This window comes from Oncorhynchus mykiss, chromosome 6 (genome assembly GCF_057628025.1).
Source record: "Oncorhynchus mykiss isolate SJ-2025 chromosome 6, ASM5762802v1, whole genome shotgun sequence".
Lineage (NCBI taxonomy): Eukaryota > Metazoa > Chordata > Actinopteri > Salmoniformes > Salmonidae > Oncorhynchus > Oncorhynchus mykiss.
This window is the reverse complement of record NC_143027.1, coordinates 33,884,860-33,897,305: the sequence shown is the minus strand read 5'-3', so window position 1 is coordinate 33,897,305 and position 12,446 is coordinate 33,884,860. Positions and strand designations below refer to the sequence as shown.

Below are 12,446 nucleotides of genomic sequence, written 5' to 3'. Positions count from 1 at the left end.
CTCCCAGAACCCTAGTAAAATCCATAATCCAGCGCATGACTCTACTTATTATACAGGAGCAAATCATAACAGTATCCCAGTTTCTTTGCTATCATGTCATGATCAAACGAGCCTCCCTCCTCTGTCTCGGTGGTCTCTTTCCTGTGTGTTTCTGCCGGCCTCCCTGGTTATTTTTACTCCTTATTTGTTTTCCCCCAGACAGGCGGTGCGGGCACATTTCAACACCGCCTCGGACTGCTTCCTGTGCTATTTTACAAACTCCCCAATATTACCAAGTCCCAAACATACCACCAGACAATGGCTATGGGCAGGGAGGCAGGGAGATGGCCACAGACAGGAGCGTAGAGGAGAGTAGAGGAGGGAAGCAAAATGCTGGTGGTCTGCAAAGAGGTGTTATCAGTGGTGAGTGACAGTAAAGATAGTTACCGCCCTTCAGTTGTCCTCTCTCTCCCTGTACATTCATCCTCTCTCTCTCTCTCTCTCTCTCTCTCTCTTTCTCTCCCTAGGCATAGACTGGGTGTAAAAAGCCGCTGTGAGACAGACCCAAACTCTCTGAAGTTTCCGCTGGCTGACTTTTTAGGTCAGACTGCAACACAGTTACCCCTTTCCTCCCCCCACTCCACTTACACCCCCCCCCCACACACACACACACACACACACTCCCATGTCATCCTCTTTTGTCTCTCCCACTAATGTTTGGGGACAGCATACATACAATTCTTGTGTTGAAATAGCCATTTAATTTCATAAGGTACTGCTCTATGTGTAAACAGAGTTTGTGTATTTTGCTTCAACAGATGAAGGTATGGAATGATGGCTCATTGGTGGAGAACATTGTTCAGGAAAGGTGTGTTAAATAATTGTGTGTGTGTGTGTGTGTGTGTGTGTGTGTGTGTGTGTGTGTGTGTGTGTGTGTGTGTGTGTGTTCAAAGTAATGCACTCTGGAAGTGTTACTGTTTTTTCCCCCTGCCTCTGTTTCTCCTCTAACTCTGGTTTACCCAGCATGCTTTTCACTCACTGGCAGCCTGGAGGTCTGCTGAGTCTGCTGAGAGTAAGAGAGAAAGAAAGAGCGAGAGAGAGAGAGCGAGAGAGAGAGAGCGAGCGAGCGAGAGTGTGTGTACCTGTGTTCATGTGCGCAAGAAAGAGGGGGGGGGGGGATAAATATCTACCTGACCTGCTGACAAGGCAGCCTTTGCCAAATAAAGCAACAAGAAAAACATTACCAAGATATTCCCTGCCCCCACAGCACAGCAGCCTCCTCCATGGGGATAAACAACAACAATAACCTCCCAGCCCCAAAGCCCCTGCAACACACTACACAGAGAGTCTCTACACAACAAGCTCCCAGCCCCAAAGCCCCTGCAACACACTACACAGAGTCTCTACACAACAAGCTCCCAGCCCCTGGCTAAAACACAGAGCTACCACAGGAGTTGTTTTAATTTATTTCTGAATTAAACTGAACGTCACCTCAACCACACACATACCTTTTAAGCTCTCATTAGGAACACAGTTGGTAAGTCTTACGTACGCCAGGTTGGACTGTGTGTGTTTTGTGTGTTACCATGGTTTACAGATTAAACGATGCCATGTGTACACACCAATATCGAAAAACGATATAGAAGAATTTAACAAGATTCTTATATATTCGAACTGGAATGTGTAACTATATGGCAGCAAATACACATACAAGATTCATAGAAGATTATTGTAATATCTGACTTATATGTTGCATGTATTGTATAAAAATAAACATACAAAAGACACATACAGTGGGGCAAAAAAGTATTTAGTCAGCCACCAATTGTGCAAGTTCTCCCACTTAAAAATATGAGAGAGGCCTGTAATTTTCATCATAGGTACACTTCAACTATGACAGACAACATGAGGGGAAAAAATCCAGAAAATCACATTGTAGGATTTTTAATGAATTTATTTGCAAATTATGGTGTATTTCTATTAGTATTTCTAAAACTGTTTGAATCATGTCTGAGTATAACATAACTTATGTAGCAGGCGAAACCCAGAGGACAAACCATTCAGATTTTGTTTTGTTTTGAGGTCACTCTTTTCAATGGTTTTCAATGGGAATCCAGATTTCTAAGGGTTATTGCAGTTCCTACCGCTTCCACTGGATGTCACCAGTCTTTAGAAATTGGTCGCTAGCTTCCCACATATCCCAGAGGGGTTAAGAAATTATAGTTTTGGCAAGTCGGTTAGGACATCTACTTTGTGCATAACAAGTCATTTTTCCAACAATTGTTTACAGACAGATTATTTTACTTATAATTTGCTGTATCACAATTCCAGTGGGTCAGAAGTTTACATACACTAAGTTGACTGTGCCTTTAAACAGCTTGGAAAATTCCAGAAAATGATGTCATGGCTTTAGAACTTCTGATAGGCTAATTGACATCATTTGAGTCAATTGAAGGTGTACCTGTAGATGTATTTCAAGGCCTACCTTCAAACTCAGTGCCTCTTTGCTTGACATCATGGGAAAATCTAAAGAAATTAGCCAAGACCTCAGAAAAAAAATTGTAGACCTCCACAAGTCTGGTTCATCCTTGGGAGCAATTTCCAAATGCCTGAAGGTACCACGTTCATCTGTACAATCAACAGTATGCAAGTATAAACTCCATGGGACCACGCAGCGGTCATACTGCTCAGGAAGGAGACGCGTTCTGTCTCCTAGAGATTAACGTTCTTTGGTGCGAAAAGTGCAAATCAATCCCAGAACAACAGCAAAGGACCGTGTGAAGGTGCTGGAGGAAACAGGTACAAAAGTATCTATATCCACAGTAAAACAAGTCCTGTATCGACATAACCTGAAAGGCCGCTCAGGAAGGAAGAAGCCACTGCTACAAAACCGCTATAAAAAAGTCAGACTACGGTTTGCAACTGTACATGGGGACAAAGATCGTACTTTTTTGACAAATGTCCTCTGGTCTGATGTAACAAAAATAGAACTGTTTGGTCTTAATGACCATCGTTATGTTTGGAGGAAAAGGGGGAGGCTTGCAAGCCAAAGAACACCATCCCAATCGTGAAGCACGGGGGTGGCAGCATCATGTTGAAGAGGTGCTTTGCTGCAGGAGGGACTGGTGAACTTCACAAAATAGATGGCATCATGAGGATGGAAAATGATGTGTATATATTGAAGCAACATCTAAGGACATCAGTCAGGAAGTTAAAGCTTGGTCGCAAATGGGTCTTCCAAATGGACAATGACCCCAAGCATACTTCCAAAGTTGTGGCAAAATGGCTTAAGGACAAGAAAGTCATGGTATTGGAGTGGCCATCACCATGCCCTGACCCCAAACCTATAGGAAATTTGTGGGCAGAACTTAAAAAGCTTGTGCGAGCAAGGAGGCCTACAAACCTGATTCAGTTACACCAGCTCTGTCAGGAGGAATGTGACAACTTATTGTGGGAAGCTTATGGAAGGCTACCTGAAACAGTCTTTGCTAAATTATTGCTTGAGAAATTGCCCTTTGCTAAGAAGCTGTTTGTTTGTTTTTGAAATTTTAATTGAAAACAATCATGGTAAGGTACATAATTGTTACCTAGAAATGATTTGATATTGAGATAAAAATGGCTGCATTGGACCTTTTAAGTTTTGAGTTCTGAGGTGTTTGATGTGACTGAGGAAACCTGAAGCAGTGGAAACACTCTCACCCCTCTCACTCAGAACAACACCTGGCAAACTCATTTGTCATCTAAATTATTCACAGCACCACTCTGGAGGACAGGGTTACACTACAGTAACCATACTGTTACAGGGTTACACTATGCTAACCATACTGTTACACTGATCTCAGGACAGTCTAGTATTACACTAAAACCTCAGCATCCATTCTACAAGTTAACAGAGTGACCTTGCATTCCAAACTCCCTATGCCTCTGGTCAAAAGGTGTTCACATTGTGCTATATACAGTACACTTGGAAAGTATTCAGACCCCTTCCCCTTTTCCACAATTTGTTACTTTATAGCCTTATTCTAAAATTGATTAAATTAACTTTTTTTCCTCTTCAATCTACACACAATACCCCCTAATGACAACATGAAAACATGTTTTTAGAAATTTCTGCAAACGTATTTAAAAAAAACTGAAATACCTTATTTACATAAGTATTCAGACCCTTTGCTATAAGACTCAAAATTGAGCTTAGGTGCACCCTATTTCCATTAAACATTCTTGAGATGTTTCTACAACTTAATTGAATTTACCACAAGGGTACTCCAATCGACTGGACATGTTTTGGAAAGGCACACACCTTTCAATATAAGCCTTAGACCGCTGTGCCACTCGGGAGCTCCCATATAAGGTCCCACAGTTGATAGTGCATGTCAGAGCAAAAACCAAGCCGTGAGGTCGAAGGAATACTCCGTAGAGCTCCGAGACAAGATTGTGTCGAGGCACAGATCTGGGAAAGGGTACCAAAACATTTCTGCAGCATTGAAGGTCCCCAAGAACACAGTGGCCTCCATCATTCTTCAATGGAAGACGTTTGGAAACACCAAGACTCTTCCTAGAGCTGTCCGCCCGGCCAAATTGAGCAATCTGAGGAGAAGGGCCTTGGTCAGGGAGATGATCATAAACCCGATGGACACTGACAGAGCTCCAGAGTTCCTCTGTGGAGATGGGAGAACCTTCCAGAAGGACAACCATCTCTGCAGCACTCCACCAACCAACCTTTATGGTAGAGTGGCTAGACGGAAGCCACTCGTCAGTAAAAGGCAATTGACAGCTCGCTTGGAGTTTGCCAAAAGGCACCTAAATGACTCTCAGAATATGACAAACATGGTTATCTGGTCTGACGAAACCAAGATAAACTCTTTGGCCTGAATGCCAAGCGTCACATCGTGAGGAAACCTGGTACATCCCTACGGTGAAGTATGGTGGTGGCAGGACATGCTGTGGTGATGTTTTTCTGCGGCAGGGACTGGAAGACTAGTCAGGATCGAGGGAAAGATGAACTGAGCAAAGTACAAAGAGTTTCTTGATGAAAACCTGCTCCAGAGTGCTCAGGACCTCAGACTGGGGAAAGGTTCACCTTCCAACAGGACAACGACCCTAAGCCCACAGCCAAGATAATGCAGCAGTGGCTTCGGGACAAGCCTATGAATGTCCTTGAGTGGCCCAGCCAGAGCCCGGACTTGAACCCGATTGAAATCTGTGGAGAGACCTGAAAATAGCTGTCCAGCGACGCTCCCCTTCCAACCGGACAGAGCTTGAGAGGATCTGCAGAGAAGAATGAGAGAAACTCCCCAAATACATGTGTGCCAAGCTTATAGTGTCATATCCAAGAAGACTAGAGGTTGAAATCACTGCCAAAAATACTTCAACAAGATACTGAGTAACGGGTCTGAATTCTTATGTAAATGCGTATTTCAGTTTTTTATTTGTAATAAATTTGCAAAATTTCTAAAAACCTGCTTTTGCTTCGTCATTATGGGGTATTGTGTGTAGATTAATGAGTGGGAAAAACTAAATCATTTTAGAATAAGGCTGTAACGTAACAAAATGTGGAAAAAGTCAAGAGGTCTGAATACTTTCCTGAATACTTTCCAAAGTGAAAACATGATTTTATACATTTTTACAAATGTATTTGGCTGGGCTTTCACATTCTTGTTCTGAAGCCATTTCAGTGTTGCTTTGACTGTATGCTTGGTGATCATTGTTCTGTTGGAATGGAAATCTTTGCCCCCCAGTCTAAGGTCATTTGCACTCTGAAGCAGGTTCTCATCAATGATTTGCGCTTTTAGGACAAAGACTTAAATGTCTCATCAGACCACAGAATCTTTTGCCTTATGCAAACTCCAGGTGTGCTGACATGTGCCTTTTTCTCACGAGTGGTTTCTGTCTGGCCAATCTCCCAAACTGCCCAGATTGGTGAAGTGCTATAGAGATTGTTGTACTTCTGGCAAGTTATCCCATCGCAGCCAAGAAACTGTAGTTCTGTCAGAGTGTTCATTGGGTTCTTGGTCACCTCCCTGACCCATGGTCCTTCTTGCCTGGTTACTAAGTTTGGTCAGACGACCAGCTCTAGGCAGAGTCTGAGTTGTTCCATATTTTTGAATTGGCCACAGGTGGACTCCAATCAAGTTGTAGTGAAGTCTCAAGGATGATCAAAGTAAATTGGATTAACCTGAGCTCAATGCCATAGCAAAGGGGTGTGAATACTTGAGAAATTATATATTTCTGTATTTAAATTTTCAATACATTTGCAAAACTTTTGAAAAACTAGTTTTTTTTATTTGTCATTATGGAGGTATTGTGTGTAGATGGGTGAGAAAAATATATGTAATCCATTTTGAATTCAGGTTGTAACACAAGAAAATGTGGAATAAGTCTTTGTGAAAGCAAATTAAGTTTGTGTTGAGTTGTATAATGTAGAAAATGGACACCTGCCTGCTGGACTGCACCAGTTTCTGTGCCCCTTTTTGTTTTCTGTATGGATTGTATGTTTATGTTTTAGCATGATGATTAAGTAAAACATAACCACGACACAAAGAGGCAGTCTAGCGATTTAATGTTCTTCTTAGCTAATGAGTTACATGCAGCTATTTACTCTCACCACGATATCGGCATAACTATGGCACCGCTCAGCTGCCTAGAACGTTTGGCTGCCCAGAGGTGGAATGCAGCAAGACAGACACGTAGTCTAATTAGCGATTGAATGTTTTTTTTTTTCATCATCATTGCAAACATTGGCTAAACTGTGCAGGAGGCAGACAGCCAAGTAGTGTTCTTTTTCCAGAAACTACGATATGGCAGCAATTATAAAGATTAGCCTACATCATCACACAAAATGTGTAGAGTAGGGACTGCGTCCTGCTTGTGCAACTGCGATATACATTTCAACAGACGGACAGAGAAAGTTTTCGCCTTCATAATATATATGTTTTGGAATGGTTGTTCAAATCGCCGCAGGTTTTTTTTCCTCTCCAGCTGTTCAGAAATGTGAGGCAGAGATAGGCTACATCATCATGGTTCAGAAGAGGGTGAGTGAAGGGAGGGGGAGTATGAGCAGCAGCTATGTTAGAAAAACGAATATGTGTGTAAAAATAACACATGCGCAGAACGTGATCCGAATCCTTAGCTTTAAGAAAGAGGTTTCCGGAGTGGCGTGGGGGCGAAAACTCCGTAGCCACGGCCTAAAAATGCATGTTTAAAACTGTTCCTTTGTGGTCTGCCTCTACTTCACGCTGCCTGTTCAACCCAGATTCCAAACAACTTGTCAATTCTCCACCCTTTTACATATACTGTATCTATCTACTGTACAGTTTTATCTAACTTTTTTATCTCTATCCTTCTCATTACTTATTCATCTATAGCTATTCATTTCAATATTTTTCTATTAATTCCTATAGTAGCACTGTTCTGTGCATCTGCATTCTTTGTGTGTCTCCAAGTGTGTGTGTGTGTCAGGATAGAGTGGCGTTCCTCAGGTGTGTTCCAACACTGGGAGGGAGGAACTCATGTCAGCTAATTACAGAAGAGAATAAAGAGACTCGGATAGACGTGAGTGGAATCCCAACACACTGTGTCGTCTCTGTCTCACTGTCTGGATCACTCTGTCTGACTCAACACTGGCTCAAAAAGCAAAACTGTCTCACTCTGCCTTGCTCTTCTTCTATACTACCTAACTCTGTCTCACTCTAACCTGCCTCACCCTGTGTGTGTGTGTGTGTGGGGGGGGGGGGGTTCGTACTGGTCTCAAGGTCACCATTACCACAGGAAATACAAATGACACAGCACAGGAAGGAACTCACTAACAGCTCCCTCCCTCTCTCCTGTGCCCTCGACCCCCACCTTTTTCTTCACTCCCTCCATCCTCTCAAATGCCATTAGTCCACTTCCTGAATGAGAGAAGAGGAAATGGAGAAAAGATGCCCCTCTGCATGAAACACACACACACACTGATGCACATCTGGGTTTGGCGGGTCTGAATTGATTTTGTTGAGGAAAACAACTTGGTGTAAATAAGAGTATCAAGTTACTATTTGGTCATTACTCTGTAGACTAATGGTGTGTGTGGGAACATTCACGTGCGTGTGTGTGGTTGGGGCCGTTCCCTAGAACTGTACTGAGAATGGAAACCAGTAGTGGTGGAAACAAAACGTTAAAGACTAAGCCAGGAAAGAAAAGACCGGTTGTGCTTGTCTGAGAGATGAGAAAATTCCTTTGCTTTTACCATGCATTATTCACCATGCATTATTCAACGTCTCCCATGGCGACCAGAGACATTTCAGCATGCTTCACTATTCACTCCTGAGCCAGCGCTCGCTCACTGCCCAACTCACTTTTCAATTTCAAGGCAGAAAGGTTTATAGGGCGACCGCACTTCCTGATTTGACCTCATTTTAGATTTGGTTCATTAAGAAATGCTCGTGTGTCATGATGACTGAATTGAAACGTGAGTTGGTTTTGAGGTGTGGTTTGATGTGGGTGTCTCTTGTGTTTTCGCAGGTGGGAAGAGTTACTTTAATTATTTCGTCCATTAACTTCAGCCGGCTGGTGTGAGACCGTGGCAAAATTGGATTGACTTTGGATAGCCTATCGCCGGGGCTAGTTAAAATTACACAATGCAAATGAGACAATATTTTCATGTTGCACATCTTTTACTTGTCTAAAAGATGTGCTTGGAGAAGCCTAATTACCGTGACTAAACTGTCAGGTGGAATTTGACTGCCTTCATGACTCAAGATCGATGGTGTGGCGGTAATAGGATACCCGCAACAGCCCTACATCACTGCATAAGGCGTGTCTGTGTGTGCACGTGCTGGTCATGGCTCACAACAACACCATCATCCCAGACACCCTGGACCCACTCCAATTCACATACTGCCCCAACAGATCCACAGATGACGCAACTATTGAACTCCACACTGCTCTCTCCTACCTGGACCAGAGGAACGCCTATGTGAGAGTGCTGTTCATTGACTACAGCTCAACGTTCAACACCATAATGCCCTCCAAGCTCATCATTAAGCTAAGAACCCCGGGACTAAACACCTCCCTCTGCAACTGGATCCTGGATTTCCTGACGGGCCGACCTCAGGTGGTAAGGGTAGGCAACAACACATCTGCCACGCTGATCCTCAACACGGGGGCCCATCAGAGGTGTGCTCAGTCCCCTCCTGTAATCCCTGTTCAACCACATCTGCGTGGCCATCATTAAGTTTGCTGACTACACAACGGTGGTAGGCCTGATCACCGACAACAATGCGACAGCCTATAGGGAGGAGGTTAGAGACCTGGCAGTGTGGTGCCAGGACAACAATCTCTCCCTCAACGTGAGCAAGAGAAAGGCGCTGATCGTGGACTACAGGTAAAGGAGGGCTGAACATGCTCCCGGGGCTGTAGTGGAGTGGGTTGAGAGTTTCAAGTTCCTTTGTGTCCACATCACCAACAAGCTATCATTGTCCAAACACACCAAGACAGTTGTGAAGAGGGAACGACAACACATTTTCCCCCTCAGGAGACTGAAAAGATTTGGCATGTGTCCCCAGATCATCAAAAGGTTCTACAGAAGCACCATCGAGTGCATCCTGAACGGTTGCATCACCGCCTGGTATGGCAACTGCTTGGCATCCGACCATAAGGCGCTAATGCTTACGGTCCAGTATATCACTGAGGCCAAGCTTCCTGCCATCCAGGACCCTTATACCAGGCAGTGTCAGAGGAAGGTACAAAAAATTGTCAATGACTCCAGTCACCCAAGTCATAGACTGCTCTCTCTGCTACTGCACAGTAAGCGGTACCGATGCACCAAGTCTGGAACCAACAGGACCCAGAACAGATTCTACCCCCAAACCATAAGACTGCTAAATAGTTAACCAAATTGCTACCCAGACTATCTGCATTGACCCCTTTTGCACTAACCTTTTTTTACTCTTGACATAAGCTGCTGCTACTGTTTGTCTATCCTGTTGCCTAGCCACTCTATTCCAAATAAATTCCAGTGCCTTAAATAAGTATTCACAACACTTGACTTTTTCCACATTTTGTTGTGTTACAGTCTGAATTTAAAATGGATTCAATTGAGATTTTGTCTCACTGGCTTACACAAAATAGCCCCTAATGTCAAAGTGAAATTATGTTTATAGACATAAAAAAAAGCAAAAAAAAGCTGACAAGTCTCGAGTCAACAAGTATTCAACCGCTTTGTTACGGCAAGCCTAAATAAGTTTATGAGTAAAAATATATTTTATGGACTCACTCTGTGTGCAATAATTATTTTAATGACAACCTCATCTCTGTACCTCACACATATATTGTTGAGAAGCTGTAAGGTCCCTCAGTCACGCAGTGAATTCCATACACAGATTAAACAAGGGAGGTTTTCCAATGCCTCGCAAATAAGGGCACCTATTTGTAGATGGGTAGAAAAAAACAGACACTGAACATCCCTTTGAGCATGGTGAAGTTATTAATTACACTTTGCATGGTGTATCAATACACCCAGTCACTACGAAGATACAGTCATCCTTCCTAACTCAGTTGCCGGAGAGGAAGGAAACCACTCAGGAATTTTTCACCATGAGGCCAATGGTGACTTTAAAACAGTTAAGAGTTTAATGGCTGTGATAGGAGACAACTGAGGATGGCTCAACAACATTGTAGTTACTCCACAATAGTAACCTAAATGACAGAGTGAAAAGAAAGAAGCCTGTACAGTATAAACATATTCCAAAACATGCATCCCTTTTGCAATAAGGAACGAAAACAAAACTGCAAAAAAAGTGAGCTCCTAATCGAACCCACAAATGCTTGATGCTCCAGATACTCAACTAGTCTAAAGAAGGCCAGTTTTATTGCTTCTGTGCTAACATAATTGCAAAAGGGGTTTTCTAATCATCAAGTAGCCTTTTAAAATGATAAACTTGGATTAGCTAACACAATGTGCCATTGGAACACAGGAGTGATAGTTTCTGATAATGGAACACCTACATAGGCGTACAATCATCCGTTTCCAGCTACAATAGTCGTTTACAACATTAACAATGTCTACACTGTATTTCTGATCAATTTTTTGTTATTTTAAATGGACAAAAAAAAAGCTTTTCTTTCAAAAACAAGGAAATGTCTAAGTGACCCCAAACTTTTGAACAGTAGTGTATATTTAACACATTTTGAATTCAAACTGTAACACAACAAAATGTGGAATAAGTTGAGCAGGATAAATACTTTGAGGCCACTGTATCTATCTCAATTACCTCGTACACCTGCACACTGACTAGATATTGGAACCCCAAGTTATCATTACTCATTGTGTGTTTATTATTACTTTTATTACATGCTTTTCATTTTCTATTATGTCTCTATTTTCTTCCTCTCTGCATTGTTGAGAAGTAAGCATTTCACTGTTGTTTACGAAGCATGAGACAAATACAATTTGATTTGATTTGTGTATGTGTCCTGTGCCATAACAGGCAGTGGGGAACAAACATGTTGAGATGGAAATAAGAGTTCACATGCTCCTCTCAGATCTCTGCTGTTTAGCCAAAATATCCGGCTCAAACTCAGGAAAGGAGTAAATATTTATCACATTCAGGGTGCACGTCCACAGAGACAGACCACAGAGAACCCTTCAGTTAAATAACTTCTCTCTTATCTATCCCTCCATTAGGAAAACAGAGAGAGATGGTTTGGCTGGGTGCATGGGAAATAGGTAGTGAGATTATAACATCTTTCTTTGACTGTGAATCCTAAAATCAGTCTCTCAATCTACCTCTCGCTCTTTTTTATAGTTCCACCGTCTCTGTCTCTCCCTCTCTTGCCATATCTCCCTCTTGTTACATTCCCTGTCTCCTTCCCATATTTCTCCTCTCTTCACTAGTATCACACAGGGTGACCATATTTTAAAATACCCAAATGCAAGACATTGGGATGATTTTGCGGTACATTCAAAAATGTCCTGCAATATCTGGGACTATTTGGCCAAGGAAACATTTCTGGTTGGTCTCAGGGAATGTAAAATAGTTAGGAAGTAGCATGTTCGTTCCATGTAAATAATTCCTTTTGCGTCCCTCTATTTTAAGTAAAAGCCTGTTTTATTAAATTAAGTGTCCTTTAATATAGACTGCATGGAGAATTCAATAAATCAGATTTTTTTATATGAATAAAGGCTTGCTAAAGTGCATTGAACATCTAATAGACAATTCATAGTGAAAAAGCAGGTGAGCTGGTCCTAATCTTTTTGGCCATTTTCTGGTGTTTTATGGCAGATAACGGAGTGACAGGCTAGAAATGTTAAAGCAATATTATTATTATTTTTTTAATGAAGCTTGCATTCAATTGCCACTCCCTGCTGCACACAACAAGTTTCCATTCCCCCTGTCACAAGGAGATTTGGCACTTAATAGGCACTTTTCATATTTAACCTCTTGAGATGGATTTTTTTTTGCTTTTTATGAAGTTGAATATGATTTTTA

The 12,446-nt window shown here is 42.2% G+C and overlaps 1 protein-coding gene across 3 annotated transcripts in view; it reads right to left on the bottom strand.

Annotated features, from left to right (window-relative positions):
* Positions 1-12,446, bottom strand: part of LOC110525821 (single-stranded DNA-binding protein 2) — a 92,342-nt gene that overhangs the window by 14,230 nt on the left and 65,666 nt on the right. Inside the window, exon 1 of one of the 3 annotated variants that reach the window (XM_090237727.1) lies at positions 289-570. The exons of the other annotated variants lie outside the window; for them this stretch is intronic. The gene's annotated coding sequence lies outside the window, so the exon portion shown is untranslated. Of the gene's footprint in view, positions 1-288; positions 571-12,446 lie in introns of those variants that run through there. 3 annotated transcript variants of the gene reach the window in all.